The 17,623-nt window shown below is 38.0% G+C and overlaps 1 long non-coding RNA gene across 1 annotated transcript; it reads left to right on the forward strand.

Moving 5' to 3' along the window:
* The first annotated feature begins 3,450 nt into the window (after window positions 1-3,450).
* Window positions 3,451-16,270, forward strand: LOC120784266. The gene is made up of 4 exons (XR_005706418.1): window positions 3,451-3,525; window positions 13,359-13,394; window positions 15,734-15,768; window positions 15,884-16,270. It is a non-coding gene; the product is annotated as an uncharacterized LOC120784266 (long non-coding RNA).
* Window positions 16,271-17,623: the final 1,353 nt, after the last annotated feature.

The raw sequence follows: 17,623 nt of genomic DNA on the forward strand, positions 1-17,623 counted from the left end.
ATTACATACATACCAAGTTTGGGGGAAAGACACATTTATTTCAAGATCCTTGCAACTCTGACTTTGAACCAACTCTCTAGAAGGGCCCAAATACATTCCGCCACACCATTAAAACCGGTACCTGTTTTCTAATACTGCAGGTGCGATGCAAGTCTCTGACTTAGAGCAGCAAAGACACTGGAAAACATTCCACCAAGGATGGCATGTTTCTGAGGGGTATTCCAGAAAGCATGGTTAATCTTGCTTGGCATAAACCCTGGACAGGCTTTGGTCCTTAGATGCTATGTGTAACAATTTATGCAGATTAGACTCCAACCTAAAATGAAAAAGCTGGTTTTGCACATTTTTCAAATTTATGTAAAAGCACCACCTAGTGGCCGATATGCACCAAATTTTGTACAGAACCTTGGTGTGGTACGGCATACTACTGGTTTTGTCTTAATCAGAGAGACCGTAAAGAGATGACATCACTTCCTTTGTATGAGTATTTGTATTTGTATTTGTATAAGTTTTTCCTTTATGACTTTTGCATTTTTTGGAGGATAAAAACTCATTTAATAATGTGTAATCATGAAAGCACATGGATGATAGATCATAGCATATGTACATCATGGCACAGAGACAGTACTGGTGAAAGTTACAAATGACCTTCTAATTGAAGGACTTGAGGGAATTGAAGGAATCAAAAGACTTGTCTCTGTACTTGTCTTGTTAGATGCTAGTGCTGCATTTAACACCATTGACCATCATATCCTATTACAGAGACTGGAACATTTAATTGGCATTAAAGGACCCGCTCTAAGATGGTTTAAGTTCTATTTATCAGATCGATTTCAGTTTGTGCACGTTAACCATAAATCTTCCATATACTCAAAAGTTAGTCAAGGAGTTCAACAAGGTTCTGTGCTTGGACCAGTTCTGTTCACCTTATATATGCTTCCTTTAGCCAATATTATTAGGAAACACTCCATAAACTCCCATTCTTATGCAGATGATACCCTATTGTACTTGTCATTGAAGCCCAATGAAACCAATCAGTTAGCTAAACTTCAAACATGCCTTAATGACATAAAGACCTGGATGACCAGCAACTTCCTGCTGTTAAACTCAGAAAAACTGAAGTTATTGTGCTTGGCCTCCAACACCTCAGAAACACATTATCTAATGATATAGTTACTCTAAATGGGTTTGCCCTGGACTGCAGCACCACTTAGGAATCTAATTTTCTTCGATCAGGATATGTCTTTTAACTCCCACATAAAACAAACCTCAAGGACTGCGTTTTTTCACCTATGTAAAATCGCAAAAATATCCTGTCTCAAAAAGACGCAAAAAAACTAGTCCATGCTTTTGTTACTTCTAGGCTGGATTATTGCAACTTCTCTCTCTCTCCCATAGTTTTGTACTTTCTCATCTCTCTCCTCTCTCCTCTTGTCACTTTCTGCAGGTATTTCTGCCCCTGGTACTAGAGTCTGGATCTGTGACTGCAAACCATCTACTGCCCCATGATCCTGCTAAACATCTACTGCTTAAATTGTTATGATTATCATTACTATGATTATATTTTGTAGTTTTATTAGTATTATTATTCACGCTATTATTATAATAATTATTTTTCTTATTAGTCTCATTATTATTATACATCTTTATGCGGTACCTGTACTATGCTATGCTCCCTTTCCTCCCCCCTGCCCCCCTTTGTAAATATAACTATAACGAGTACGGTCTAGGGAAAGTGCCTGAGATAACTCCTGTTATGATTTGACACTATATAAATAAAAAATAAATCAATTCAATTAAAAGTTTCATGCAGATTGAACTGGCAGCCTAGGAGGAGTTTGGGAAAGTAGATTTTGTATTTTTTGAAATTTTGCAAAAAAAGAATATATAGGCAGAAATGGCTGTGGCCTATGCCAAAACATGCTTACCGTGATTATAGCACAACCTGCTGCTGCACATGTTTCATTTTTGGTGTCTGACATGTGTGCACCATTCTAAACCTCACCTGGAAAGGGGTATTCAAGTGGGGCATTCTACTGGGGTATTCCAGAAAACATGGTTAGCCTTGCCGAGCATAAACCCTGGATTTGGGGTTGAGGGAACCTGTTGCAACTTACTCCAAGTTTTTGGCTAAGTGATCTGACAATCATGAGGGTCCTTAAATGCTATGTGTAACAATTTATGCAGTCTGAACGTTAGCTTATGATGAAAATGAAAAAGTTGTTTTTTTTTCATACTTTTCAACTTTGTTTATGCCACCTAGTGGCCAATATGCACCACATTTTGAACAGAACTTCAGTATGGCATAAATAACTTTTTATCATGAGAGTCCATAGACATACTGCTTTCCAGGGATTCATGGGTACATACATTCAAACAAACAATAAAACAAGAATACATATAAAGCATTTCATACATGTCTTCTGGTGTCTGGATTTCAGTTTAAATTTGAATGCCTGCAGACTAGTTTGTTCTCTTGTAGACTTGTCCAGCTGATTCCAGATAGGAGCATCACAATACTGCAGTAGGCTGCTCTTGGTTGTATTTTTGGCTGCCTCATTTTCAAAAGATGTGCATCCCACCTCTCCCGAGCCTTTGCTGCTGATTTTGTGTAACCATAAGTGGCCATTGGTGAAGCACCTAAACAGTTCAGTTAAATTTTCTTTTCAAATGAACAATATTTGCATATTCATAGATAGGCTACTGTTTTTTCAGTGAAGGAGAGGTAAATGTTAACCTTAAGATATTTTTACAAGGTAATTGAACTTTTAAGCAGAGTATTTGTATATGTATTTAGTAAGCTAAATAATGCATGACCAGCTTTAATGTGTTTTTTGTTTTAACTGGCATTATGCTTTAGTAATAGATATTCTTTAAAATGGGCATTTATCTTTCTAATTATCTGCAGTATCAACTGACTTCAAAAAAATTAAGTCAGTGGCGTAATCAGTTTAAATGAAGTGACGGCCGTGATTTCTTCCGAGGAGCCTTGCCCTCAGATTGTCTTTTGACCGGTTTTCCTAATCGCACCTTGAATGCAGCGTCTCTGATCCTGGAATCAACTGCGCGGTGTGTCCCCACCACACAGGTTCGGCTTCTCCTGCTGTACGGGCAGCAGAAACTGTTAGAACTGTGGTGCGGGTGGAAAGACGTTGAAGTTTTGTCAAACAGATGCGTTAAGGTCAGTCAGCAGTTAAAGGCCCGCGCGTCGGTCAGATTAGAATCGTGCCGACAGATCCTCCCGTTACCGGTGAGCAGTGTCCGTCTCATTGATTTGAAGGGGAATGAGCGCTGACACATGCACGCAGTCAGCAAAGGCACGCCGCTCAGCCCCGAAGCGCGACGCCAGTTGAAGAGAGGGCAGAGTGATGCGTTTCTGGTACGGGGCACTTTGTTCCCGCTCCGAAACGCGACCGGCAGCAGCGGTAGGGGCTGAACAGCTGGACCACACTTGGATAATATGTCTCTGCCGAAACAGCGGGGGAGAGAGCTTGAGCGTTTCGATGGACTGTCGCTCATTTACTGGTACGTGCAAAGTGAACGAGGTATTGGTTCAATACATCACGCCTGCGCGTTGCGTTCACTCAGGGAAAGAGAGAATGCAACACAAAACTTCATTACAAATCTGGAAAACGATACCTGCCATTAAACACGACTGAAGAGCTTTCAAATCAGTAGGTTCCCACAACAGACTCGGCACACATACCTTAATCTGTACGACGTTGTACTTCTAATCAAATTGTCTTGTTTTCTTCCCATAACCACTGTAGGTTACACACAGAGCGGTAAAAATATGCTGGAGTAATTGCAAAGTTGACATTATTTAAAAGTGTCAATTCCTGTACATATTCATAGTATGCATTATCTTAAGTGTCAGATTTTGAAATATAATTCCTTTCCACCTGATGAAGAATGTGCGTTTGTATGTGTGTGTTGGTGTTCCTGGGGGTCCCGTAGTTCAGATAAGTTGAATTTGACTGGATTTTTGATACTGCGCTCACAGAAAAATTTTAAAAAGATTGTTGATATGCTGTTGTTTCTTTGTCTAATTTTCAATTTCTTTTAAATACAAAATAACACAAGATAAACAGCTTTAACTATCTCGAAAAGAAAGGAAAATAATTGTTTTAGCAAAGCTTTAACTGTGCTACTGTGATTGGAGCACCTGTCCTTTTTACCTGTTTCAATAACTAATCAATGTAAACCCTGCAGATTAAGCAAATACACAATAAACACTAACAATGGATCCAATGTACAGTTAGGTTAAAGTTTTTAAAATTGTAGGATGAAAACTTTTTAAGGTTACATTGAGTGGCATTTTTAAATTACATTGCCAAAATTAGGCAACACAATCAGTAACAATGAAGCGGGTTCAGCCAGGAGCGCTTAAAGGCAAGCTGAAGGGAGGTGATATAACACTGTTGGGTGCCCCCTCTCTGGATGACACCCATCTTTTTCCAGCCATCTCTCCCACAAACAGTACCACCCGTAAAGTTTCCCACATGATTGTCTCCTCCGGGAAGTTACCCGAAGTGACTGGGTGGACTGGAAATTGTTCATGATCATCTTGGCTTGTTTCAGAATTTTTACTAATGCAATGTGTAGAAAATACAATGGCTGCCCTGTAATTGCATATCCGTCACTCAACATTAAAGCCATATTTGATTATTTGTTTTGGCTGTGATAGTGATTATTTACAGTATTAAAACATAATGACTCAAAACCTCTGATTTTCTAAAAACGACAAAACAAATGATAATGAACATTGAGACCATTGTATCTATTAGTTTGGAGCTTCTTTTTTTGTATTCTTAAATGATCATTACAGCAAGGGTTCCCAATGTGTCATCTTTGGTTTCCTGCAAAATGAAAAATATAATTTCTTGTAGAACCCGACCGACACTGGATTTTTGGAGCAGATACTGATTTTTAGGGAGTAAAAAATTCTGATATCGCTCTATTGGCGATATTCTTTATATATATAAATATATACGTATAGTGTATGTTATGTTATATTGAAAAGGGGAAATGATGGGGTCGTTGTTTATTACTATTCCATCCATGTATTTCACAAACTAGATAGCAACTTACCGTGAATACACTGCTACATGTGCTCTGCTACATGTACTGCAGACAGTGCGGAGCTTGTTCTGCTGGACAAGCTATGTGATGACGCCATTTCTAAATTAGTCCAAGCATCTTATTCTGTCTGTTATTCTGGTCTGTAAAAAAAGTTTTCATATTGGCGCATATCAGATAACATATAAGCCAATACTGATATATCTGGGATAGGCCAATATCAGCTGATAAAATTGAGCCCGACCGCTCTAATTTCTTGTACTGCAGCCATAGAGAATGGGTTAATAGTGACCACTCTGCTTGATCCATGGTTTCATGTTTGTGGTCTAATTTTAGGATGGAATTAGGGACCCGAATTAAGACAATGATTATCTAGTCTCTCAGTCAAGGTTTAGATACAACTCTGGACTAATGCTATATGGAAAGCAATGTATTGACATTGCCTGTCGCTTAAAAAATTGAATTTAAGATGTTGATTAGCTGGGCACACTGGGCAATATGGATGTACATCTCTAAGTAAATAATAACCTTCAAGTATTCAGCCAAGCCATAGTATAAGTAACAATATATTTGAAAATGTATAAAAGGAAATCTGGGGGGCCAGTTTGAATGGGCCTGATGTAACTGATAAAATTAAAAATAAAGCTGCAGCCATAGCCTATAGGCTTATGTTTACATTTTATAGCTAAAGCGAATTGTATAAAATTGTAAAGACTGGAGTAATTACCAGGCAGCAGAGCTGAAGCTCAGCGTTATACGTTATTATTTTCTACATTTAAAATGTTCTACAATTTCTTATTCATGTTAATGTTGATATTCGCTTATCTTAAGATACCCTAGAAAATATCATATAAAATAAATATTGTTTGTTTATGTCTCATTCTGTTCTGTATAGGTCTGCTTATTCATAGACCGACAGATGGAGACTGATGGACTGTTTAAAAGTTATATTATTTAAAATAATTTTAGTAGCAGCATTGGTTGTTCATTTCACTAAGAAAGATGACGTATTTATAATATCTATAAAATATTAATTTGAAGTAAGGGTGGAAACACCAGCAGTATGCTGAAACATCTTTCTACGCAAAATGGTCTTAACTTCCAGTAAGAAAACCTAAATTAAAATGAATGCTGTAGAAATATTCTCTCATTTCATCAATTTTAGATGATGAGAGAGAGATAATAAAACAGGTATGTTGATGCTGAAAATTTGGGTAAGCCTACTGTTTTTCCACACAGAAAATGATCAGGAATCATCAAGGGAACTCATATAGAATCAGACCAATAAGCAGAATCGATAATGGCAATTAGGGTTGTGAGATGTATACCAAATTGGGGTTCAGGGGCTGCGTTAAGACTGCAACTGGAACTCATATAATTGAACATAAATAAAAATGAATAAGCAGAAACAAGACAAAAAAAGAGCCATCAGTACCGTAATATTATGGGATAAGTAGTTTATAATACTTGTAACTGCTTTTCATTTTCTGATGTATCAGAGAAAATCTCCACACTCACATGCTGACCCCCATATGAGTTGGTTTCAAAATGATACTGCGCAATTATACAGATCACTGATTTATAGATCACATTACTTTCAGTTCATGATCAGCAGATGTATTTAATAGTACTTTTGCTTTGAATTCATGCTTAAATCTTCTATTACACAATCCTGTGATTGGTCTGCTTTTCGTTCACACCATGACAGAACCGCATTAGTGTGAATGTTAGCATCTTTGAATGGCACCACACTGGTTAGGTGTGAAAGCACCTTGAATATCAAAGGGGTTTAAGGTGCTGTGTGAGGTTATAAGAAGTAAGTCATTTACATTTCGGGGTTATCTTAAGTACTATATGATATCAGATATCAGAGTCTGCCCTCTTTATTTCCAATATATTGCTGGACAACTTTCTGGTACCATGTTGAACTCATTATCAACACTATAATGACATAAAGGCTGCAATTCATAATGTACAGGGAATTATGCTTGCAGACATTCATTAGGTTATGTCATTTCTGTGGAGGTAGATGTTTTAATTTAATTCCAATTGTCCCCATTTAAGATTTTTAAGTTTCATAATGTGTCCTGAAACATTTGAAAGTTGATACATGGAACACCTGTTAACACAGGTCAAACAGGATGTTAAGATACGATGTTAAGACAGTCAGACATGGTGCACCACTGAGTGCAAACACTATTCTGAGACAGATGGTGCACCATTGAATGCAAACACTGTTCTTTTTCTATCTCTGTCTCTTCCATTTCTGTTTCACATTTTGCTTTTGGCAGTTGATGCTTGATTAGACAGAAACGTCAGGCCAATATTGGCCGTTTGTTAAAGTTCAAAGATCAAGATTTCAATCTTGCTCAAATCTTATATGATGCCTCAAGCTATGCTACAGGGGAAAGTAATGTGGTGGATGAGAAGGTAGAACTGTATTAGGGACCCGGAACTCATCTGGCAAAATTTACTCGTGTGCTGTGACCAAAAGCAGGTGGGGTGAGGGGGACAGGAAACAGACTGGGTTGGGTTGTAAACGTGAACAGCATGAGCTAGCATTGCTAATGGGCTACCAGTAGAGGTCCACCAAGTTTTAAATTATACAGCATTTTATCAAACATTTTACTGTCAATGACCTTTCTCACTGTTCTTGCACTCATTGCTGACAAGCAGCATACCTTCTTCTCTGCTGCTCGGATAATTTTCCCTTACAAAACAAGACTATAAACAATTTCCTGAATGAGATTTCATTCACACATCTACTACTAACAGATTATAGGTTAATTCTCAGAAATTTAGATGAAAATTAGGGAAACTCTTGCTGGTAGAGAACTTGATGAGCCGACAGGGAGTGCCAGCAGCCTCTATTATTAGTAGCAGCTGGAGGTAAATATGTGGCTAGTGGGATTAAAGGATAATATACCTTTTTGTCAGGAGACATTTTGACTTGTCAAAGCAGGAAAAGCAGTGGTGTAAATAAGTACATTAATGAAGGCTTCATTCCAATAAATGTTCCAGTAAACCATGTCAGTGGCTGAAAATGCACAATAACTGAGAGTTGGAACTGGCTCACCGAAATGGAAAGCAGCCATCATTAATGTTGTTTTTAATTCTGGCTGTGCTTTTCTTGCTTTGAGAAGTCATAATGTCTGCTGGGAAAAGGGTCTGTTAGTGATTTAGTGAAAATTTTTCTAATTTTGATACTTGCCGATCTTTTCTATCAGTGATAATAACATTGTACTCACAAATTGCTGAGATGTGCAAACATGGTGACATTGCTACAACAAAGTCCAGCAGGTCATTAAAATAAAACCAACCAGATGATTAGACGGGTTGGAAACAAACCTGCAGGTTAGGTAAACTTATACTGAAGAGAAAACAAAGTTGTGCTGTCATATTATTAGCCAAACTATCTGTTGTAAACATCCATCCTCGTTAAATGAGTTACTGAGGACGTTGAGGCAACCGTTTTCGGTTGCCTGTCTCCGGCTGGAGCTGTCCCTAGAAATGTGCCTGTTTTTAACTGTGAATTAAAAACACACTAAAAAGAAGAAACGGTCAGCAGAGCAGATTAGCAGACATGTCGTGTTGTGCTTGTTTTGGCCAACAGAGGGGGCTGGCTGCTCAGTATAGCAGCTTTATATCACTCTTCTAGGACTAGCCACATGCTTGCCTAGTTTTAGATAAAATTGCTGTGTAAAACTCGACCAGACACTAACGAGTGTCAAGTGAATCCTCAAGCCAGGAGGTAACCCAGTGTCAGAATCGGGTGGGGTTACAGGATTTAGGAATTGTACTACCAGGTGATAGGTAGCTGATTTGTAGGCATACAATCTATTTGGATGTCAGTTACCATGCGATCTACAAATATAGTGCAAAATTTTTAATTTAACATATTTAACACACTATTTATTTAGGAAGCGCCGAGGGCCAATGTGGGCCACCTCTGTAAATTGTTTTACAAATTGTACATGGGGAATATGACTTTACCTTAAAATTAAAAAAAATCAGAAGAATTTTTTTTTTTTTTTTTTTTTTTACTGTAATACCTGTAGGGAGAGTATAGAGGAAGCAGAGGAGGAAGACTGAATAAGAAGAGGAGTGAAGGAGACAGAGGAGGAATGGTAAAGAAATTATTACAGAGCCTGCCAATTTATTATTCTAAACAATAAAATACAAAAATGAGGCAAATAATGGGAATCTGTTAACCAAGTATTTTATCTAATGGTGTACTATTTATTATTAAAGACCATTTTCTTTATTGAGTTTTCCCTAGTTTACTAAAGCTTCACTCACCATGGTAGGCTACTGTATGGTTTTAAACACTGTTTACAAAGTTACTTAGTTAGTACCCAATTTTATCCGTTGGCCTTCACCATAGTTTATTACAGTACAACAGTTACCATGGTCAAAATACATGAAATCTGGTCACCTCAACATACAGATAGTAAAGGTTGCAACACACCACAGTGACAAACTAGTTAGAAGTGCATGTTGATTGTCCTATATGCTTATTGGCCATTGGATTATATGATTATATGCTGTGCTGTGTGACAATCTACATTTATCCATACTATTCATACTGTGGTATTGTTTCCTTTATTATCTCTGGGTGTATTAGACCATTATGGGAAATATTACGAATCAATGTGCAGGAATGATTTGTGGTTATATTGGATTTTATATGATTTTTGCATCACTGTGATGAAATACGTACATTGATTAGGAATGTCAGGAATGTTTTTGGCTAATCCATCAAATTAAATGCCTGTCTGGTTATTCTGTCCATAAATAGTTCGTCAATTGAGTTGTCAGGAAATCTTTTTAAGACAATATGTGGATATTAGAGTTGAAATGACAATTGATTATATGGTGAAAAGAAAAATATTCAACAACAATTTTGACAATTGATTAATTGTGTAACTATTTGACCGAAATGGCAAAATTTACTAGTGATCACTTACAAGCTGATCAATATGAATATTTTTGGTCTTGTATAACAGTAAACTGAATATCTCTGAGTTTTGGACTGTCTGTTGGACAAAACCTTTGAAGATGTAACATTGGGTTCAAGGAACTTGTGAAGAGAATTTTTCAGTCTTTGCTTTTTCATTGTTTTATAGTCCAAATAGTTTTTTAGTTATTGAAAGAAAAAATATCAATAATTAAAATAAATGTTAGTTGCAACCCTTGTCCACACTGCCTTACCACTCCATAACTTTGACTGCAATCAAAGTAGATATGATATTCACTTTTATGGATTACGTAAATCATGGAAGATTTGTCCTGAAATGAAGGGAAGCCAGTGGTTGTCTGGAAGGTAGTAAAACACATAAAAAACAAAGCAGCATGCTTTGCAAAACAGCCAGCCATAATGTAAAGTAGCCTATACTGAATGAAATTTGTAGTAAAGGTTCTAAGCTTACATTAAAAATTTTGGTTGACCAAGCTGGCTTTACCATACCGAAATAAAGTACTGCAGAAAGAATGGCAGAGGCACCTTCATAGTGTATTGTACTAGAACTTACAATTAATTGGTTGATAATCAGATTATTTATTGCGTGATCTAAATTGTGGCAGTTATGTGGGAATAAGAAAATATGCCAACAAACAAAAAGTTTACTCAGAAATGCTAGAAAAGGGAAAAAAAAACCCTTCAAGGAATTTGCAATTCAGCTAAAAGATTGTGTGGTAGTTTGAATTTACTAGAGAGGTTTTGAATACTTTGTTAGTATAAATGCCTCAGCAACATTTATCACCATTATAAAGTCTCACTTTAATGATCTTGAATATTGTCATCCTTTCTTTAAAACACTGGACGAAAACCTCAGCACATTGTTTGTTTTACTTGGTGTCCTTGACTAGATTTTTATTGTGAAACTGAGCACAAACTGACAGTTGTGGCAGGTGTGACTGGATGCACTTTGACAGGTTATTTACTCAGCTCCTGTCCTTTGGAATTCAGGCCTCTGGTGGAAACAAAAACCACTTTGGTGACAGAGGAAAACAACATGCTCTCATTAAGTCACATAGTCTTAGCATCTCTCACCTCCTTATCTGGACATGCTGTTATGATGTACATATGTCCTTTGTTCCTTCCCTGTTAATTCAAGGTCAATATTTAAAAAATGTAATAATAGAGCAACTGCTATTTTATTTAGGAAATCCCACCCATGCTACTTTCACTGCTGCTTTAATTGCTCTCTCTACTTAGCCCAGTTTGGGGCTGTCTCACTGATAGCATGGGAGACAGTCCCAAATCCTTCCTATTGAAAAGCTTAGGGATGGTATTTATCAGATGTGGGAAACTTAACTGGTTTTGAAGTCTTTTCTCTTGTAAAACTGAAACATGGTGTTGGAAAACACTAATGATAAAGCTGTATCATCTTTGTGTGGCTTGTCCAGGTAAGTTTTCATGTGCATCATCTTCATCTCATTCCGTTGCACAAAATCATAATGGGATCATTACTGTTGTGTGTGCAGCAATGAGCCCAATCCACACTTGAAAACCAAATTGGACAAGCTGCACAAAGATGTGATTTATGCTTAATGTAAAATGTTTTCTAACAACAGTTTTACATGAGAAGGCTTTAGTGATCAGGGCTAACTGGTTGGTTTGGTAAATGCATTTCTGCTTAACTTCCCCACCTCTGATAAAGAGTAGTTCACAACCTACTTCCCTAAAATTTTATATAGGAAGCATCTGGGACTGTCTCCCACACCATCAATGACAAGGTCGCAAATGGGGGGTTCTCCATTTAATGTGAACAGATTCTATAGAGGTTGTTGAAAGGAAATCTGTGATATATAGGAAATCACTGATGGAGTAGATAAGACACGTTGAGGGAATTAGTCAGATACAACACTTTACAATAAAATAAGTTAGGAAAACTATCAGAGAAATCTCAGATAGGATTGGGTCACACCCGATCTAGAACAGACCTGTGGAAAAGCTAACTAACCCTGATGTGCATAATTTTTTTTTCTTATTTTAAGATACCTGGTCTAAAATGGACACAAAGATAATTCGACATGATCCAAAATGTGGTCAACCCAAACATATCAAAACAAAGACAACACTAACACTGGTAATGGCATGATACTCCTTCAAATAATGAGTAACTGTAACGGAAAAGACCAGAAGCACATGTCAATTTTCCTGCCCTTCACAGTTCACATTTCCAGCTCCCGCTCTCCAATTAGACAGATTATAATTTGGACCTGGCTCATCTTGGGCCCTCGTTCAGGTCTGTGTTAATAGGATCCAAGATAACCCACATGGACCTCTGTATGAGACTAGAACTTGCCCCGAATGATTTGGTTTAAGGAATCCACTCCAATCCTTTTTTTCCTTCTAACCTACAGTACCTGTCACTGCCACTGGTTTTATTTATTCTTCCCAGTATAATTGTAGTGTTCCCTAGCAGCAGTATCGTTTCAAAAGCTTTTCCACATTGACCAGAATATTTTTTGTGCAACAAATGATATTGACAATCGGCCTGAAAATATTAGTGGCACTTCCAATATAAACCCATACTGAACAGAACTGTAGTCAATAGGAAGTATTTTTAAAAATCTTTTCCAGAGCTTGAAAAAATGTATGACAAACCAGGCTCCACTATGACAAAGAAGGGCAAAGAGTAAACACATTAACCTATAATGACAAAGAAAAAGCGAAAATTTGTTTAGCAATGTCTCCAGATTATTATTTTTTATTAGTCTAAAACAAATATTGAATCATTAACTATACAAATGATTCCAGTCTTGGGTATGCCTCTACCAGTTTTGCACACCTGGAAACACACAGTCTCTCCAATTCCGATCCTCTTACTGTGTCCTCTGTCAGACTGTATTAGGATCACTGGTGACCAGTTATCTTTAGGTCTCTCCTGATTCTCAGTGGGGTTCCAGTCGGGGCTTTGGCTGGGGCCACTCAGGGATATTCAGAGGCCCGTATTTTTGCTGTTTGCTGGGTGCTTTGGGTCACATTGCTGAAAGGTGAAACTTTATTCCAGTTTTAATTGATGTGCTTAGGAGTACTGTTTTTCTTTAGGGATGTCTCCGTATTTGACTTCATTCATTGTTTCTTCAATCCTGACCAAAGTTGCTACTAGAAATACCAATGCCATGATGCTTCAACCACTATAATAATATGATTCAAAAAATCAGAAGTATCTTGAAGTATATTGCATGACCAAGGATGCTTGTCAATCAGTTCAACTTTAACTTTTGTCCCCTTCTCACTTTGTCTTTATTGTCTCATTTGTATTCCCCAGAAAAGGTGTGCTGGATGGAATGGTCTTATCCCTCTGGTATATTTTCCCATTTCTGTGGAGGAAACTGTGTTTTTCACATGTTGATTTGCAGTTGCCTCAGAAAGTGGTCAGGCCCTTCAATTTTTGCACACTTTGTGCTGTAGATTTAATTGTAAATGGATAAAATTGCCCTTTTTTGGCCACCAGTCTACATTCAATAACCCATGATGACAAAGTGAAAACATGTTTTTAGAATTTTTTTTTTTCAAATTTATTAAAAATCAAAAACTGAAATTTCTTATTAACAAGAATATTCAGACCCTTAAATCAGTACTTTTTTGAAGTCCCTTTGGCAGCAATTACAGCTTTGAGTCTTCTTGGGTACAAGCTTTGCACACCTGGATTTTAGCAGTTCATCCCATCCTTCCTGGCAGGTCTTCTCAAGCTCCGTCAGATTGGATGGGAAACACCTGGTAACTGCCATCTGCAGGTCTCTATACAGATGCTCTGTGGGGTTTGAGTCTTGGCTTTGGCTAGGCCAAACCCACGAACAAAACTGATTGGTCACTTGCTTCCCCAAACGGGAGAAACGCCCATCGGACCTGTATGACATAGCTAGACATATAAAGTTACATGGCCAATATAAAGTGCGTTCAGAAAGTATTCAGACTGCTTCACATTTTTCACATTTTGTAATGTTGCAGCCTTATGCTAAAATCATACAAACCTGTCTATGTAAGGTCTCGCAGCTAACAACGCATATCAGAGAAAAAACCAAGCCATGAGGTCGAAAGAACTGCCTTCAGACCTCAGAGACAGGATTGTGTAGAGGCAAAGATCTGGGGAAGGCTACGCAAAATTTCTGCTTCACTGGTTCCCAAGAGAATAGTGGCTTCCATAATTCTTAAATGGAAGAAATCGGGAACAACCAGGTCTCTTCCTAGAGCTGGCTGCCTGGCCAAACTTAGAAGAGAAGGGCCTTTGTAAAAGAGGTGACCAAGAACCTGATGATCACTCTGGCTGAGTTCCAGAGATTCTGTAGCAAGATGGAAGAAACTTCTAGAAGGACAGCATCACTGCAGCACTCCACTGATCTGGGCTTTGTGGCAGAGTGGCCAGACAGAAGCCTCTTCTTAGTGAAAGGCACTTGAATGCCCACTTAGAGTTTGCAAAAAAGCACTTAAAGGACTCTCAGACCATGAAAAACAAGAGTGTCTGGTCTGACGAAACCAAGATTGAACTGTTTAGCCTCAATTTTAAGCACCATGTCTGGAGGAAACCAGGCACCACTAATCATTTGCCCAATACCATCTCAGCGTTGAAGCATGGAGGTTGCAGCATCATGCCTCAGGGGTGTTTTTTCAGTAGCAGGGAGTGAGAGACTGGTCAGGGTTGAGGGAAAGCTGAGCAAAGTACAGAGATATCCTTGATGAAAACCTGATCTAGAGAGCTCAGGACCTCGGATTGGGCCGATGTTTCACCTCTCAACAGGACAATGAGCCTAAGCACACAGCCAAGACAGCACAGAAGTGGCTTAGGGACAACTATATTAATGTTCTTGAGTGGCCCAGCCTGAGCTCTGACTTGAACCTAATTGAACATCTCTGGAGAGACCTGAAAATGGCTGTCCACCGACAGTCCCCATCCAACCTGACAAAGCTTGAGAGGATCTGCAGAGAAGAATTGCAGAAAATCCCCAAATTCAGCTTGTTGCATCTTACCCAAGAAGACTCGAGGCTGTAAACTCAACTGTTTCAACTAAGTACTGAGCAAAGGGTATACTAATGTCAATTTGATATTTCAGTTTTTCCTTTTTAATAAATTATGCTCAAATTTAAATAATTTGAGCATAAGTTTGAAAAATAACAAAATTAATGAATGAAAATAATAGTTTCTGAATGCACTATCAGCAGCCTGATCTCACCAAATGGTATATGAATAACACGCCAATTTCATTAAGTCATAACGCGTGTTGTCACTATGCATTTTTTGTTTTTTGCGTGTCATTTCACGCCACGTCATTTTATTACCTACTAACCTCTAACCCTCCCCTTAATCCTAACTGTAAACAAAACTGTCAAATGACACGCGAAAAGCTTAAAATGCGTAAACATGACACTAGAATGTCCTGAAAGTGGTGTCATTGTTGTATGCGATCCAATGAGATAATGCTGGTATAAGTGTCTCCATTACATACTGGAAAAATATGCACTTGTGAGGCCACCTCAAATACTTTCTCAACAACTAAATTGAGCATGGCTGCTTTTTATGCCCAGGTCTGTTCAAATCCAAATTTCTGGATGGACATGTTTTTCAATGCTTCTCAGCACTGGTCTGTATCCCTCTAAACTCCTACATTATTGTCTCCTCCTGTGGTTGTCTCTTAAATTTAACAGACACTGTGAGAATCAGCTCCATTCTTCCTTGTCAGGTAAAATCATTGATCAGTAATGGAATTTAAATTAACCACTTATCAACTGCTTTTGTCCTCATTGGTGATTGATTTGCTGGAAAAGACTTCATTGGGTTTGATTTTCTCCCCACAGAAGACGTGGATCCTGAAGCAGAATGCTGACTTGTTTTGCCCCCAGGGAAATTTGCTTGTTGGTGCTATTTTCTTCTCTCCCTGTTAAACTATTGATGTTTCTTTTCTTAGCTGACTAGTCTGTTGTGTCTGTTTAGGAGTATCAAAAGTGTCAGACACTATTTTTTCATTAGAAGTGAGAAGATATAAGTGATCTGCTGATGTATGCTCTAACAGTTGTAATAGGCTGAGACTAGCTCAATGCCTTTTGTTCAACTAAAGGTTAATTAAGTGATTAAGGAAATCTTCACTCATGCATTTCAGTGTCCATTTTGTCCCTAGGATGTGATTGTCTAGAATTCACCTCATTTGTATTTAAATGTTACCTCTTTTCAAAAAATTGGAAAGATTACCCAAAATAAAAGTCCTGAATCAAGACAAAAAAAAAATCCTACTTAATTCATAGCAGCATACTAAAAATAGCTGTTGCTGATAATTCTTGGTTGGTTATGTCCTTTGGGAAAAGCACTGTCACCTTGCGGATGCACTAAAATCAATCATATCTGTTTTTCATTATTGTAATGTGTGGTGTCTTTGCAGTCTAATGATACCAATAATGCTCATAATCAGTTATTTCTTCGCGAACACAATGTGACACAAGGGAACATAAATATACCCTTAAGAAGCTTTACAGTTCTACATGAACTGCCGACATGCAGGAATTTGATTTCTCCACGCATCCTGATGATGGAAAAAATCGCCATAACTGTCTATGAGTCATGAGTTACCTGTTAATTTGTAAAATGCCAGAGTGAACAGAAAGTGGACCAGAAGCAAAAGATAACAATGTATAATTTTTCTCCCTTGTCCAGACAAATGAACCAAACTACAGGTTTGAAAACACATTTAGAGTCAGCCCTTGATAATCGATGGATTTTATTTTACCATTTGTAGTGTACATTCCCAACTAATAGTTTCCCCCTAAGAGCTATTCACAAAGCTGCTGAGAGCAACTTTTAGTAGGGAAATGAGATAACGTTGAAAAATAGCCTTAGAGCGTTAATATCCAATACACTTTGGGTCACGTTTACATGTGTATAGCGTGAGTAAACTGCAAGCCATTACTTGGCCTGCGTAGAAAGCTGAATGGATTAAATAGGAGCACATCTGTTTCGTCAGATGTGCTTGAAACGGATGACTGAAAAGCGTGGCTGAAACTCTTTTTGTGTAGACACGGTTAATGACCTAGGAGTCCTCTGGACTACTTCTCTTAAATTTATGAGCTAAGACGGGTGACAATTTAAAGGAAAAACTTGAAAAATGAGTGGAGAAACAGGATGACAATTCCCCATTAATAGGGAATGAGGTATCACTGAATGGTTTGATGAGTATGAAAATGATGTGAATCATATGCTATGGCCTTTGCCGTCACCAGATCTCAACCCAACTGAACACCTAAGGGAGGTTTTGGACCGACATGTTAGACAGCGCTCTCCACCACCATCATCAAAACACCAAATGAGGGAATACCTTTTGGCAGAATGATGTTCCATCCTTCCAGTAGAGTTACAGAGACTTGTAGAATCAAAGCCAAGGTGCATTGAAGCTGTTCTGGCAGCTCGTGGTGGCCTAACACCTTACTAAGACACTTTATGTCGGTTTTGCTCTTAATTTGTCACCCATCTGTACTCTCAAAGCTAAAATGCTGTGTGAATTACTCTTGGGCCAAAAATGTGAGATCACTGCTTAAACAAAAGCATTG

This window comes from Xiphias gladius, chromosome 3, assembly GCF_016859285.1.
Source record: "Xiphias gladius isolate SHS-SW01 ecotype Sanya breed wild chromosome 3, ASM1685928v1, whole genome shotgun sequence".
NCBI lineage: Eukaryota > Metazoa > Chordata > Actinopteri > Istiophoriformes > Xiphiidae > Xiphias > Xiphias gladius.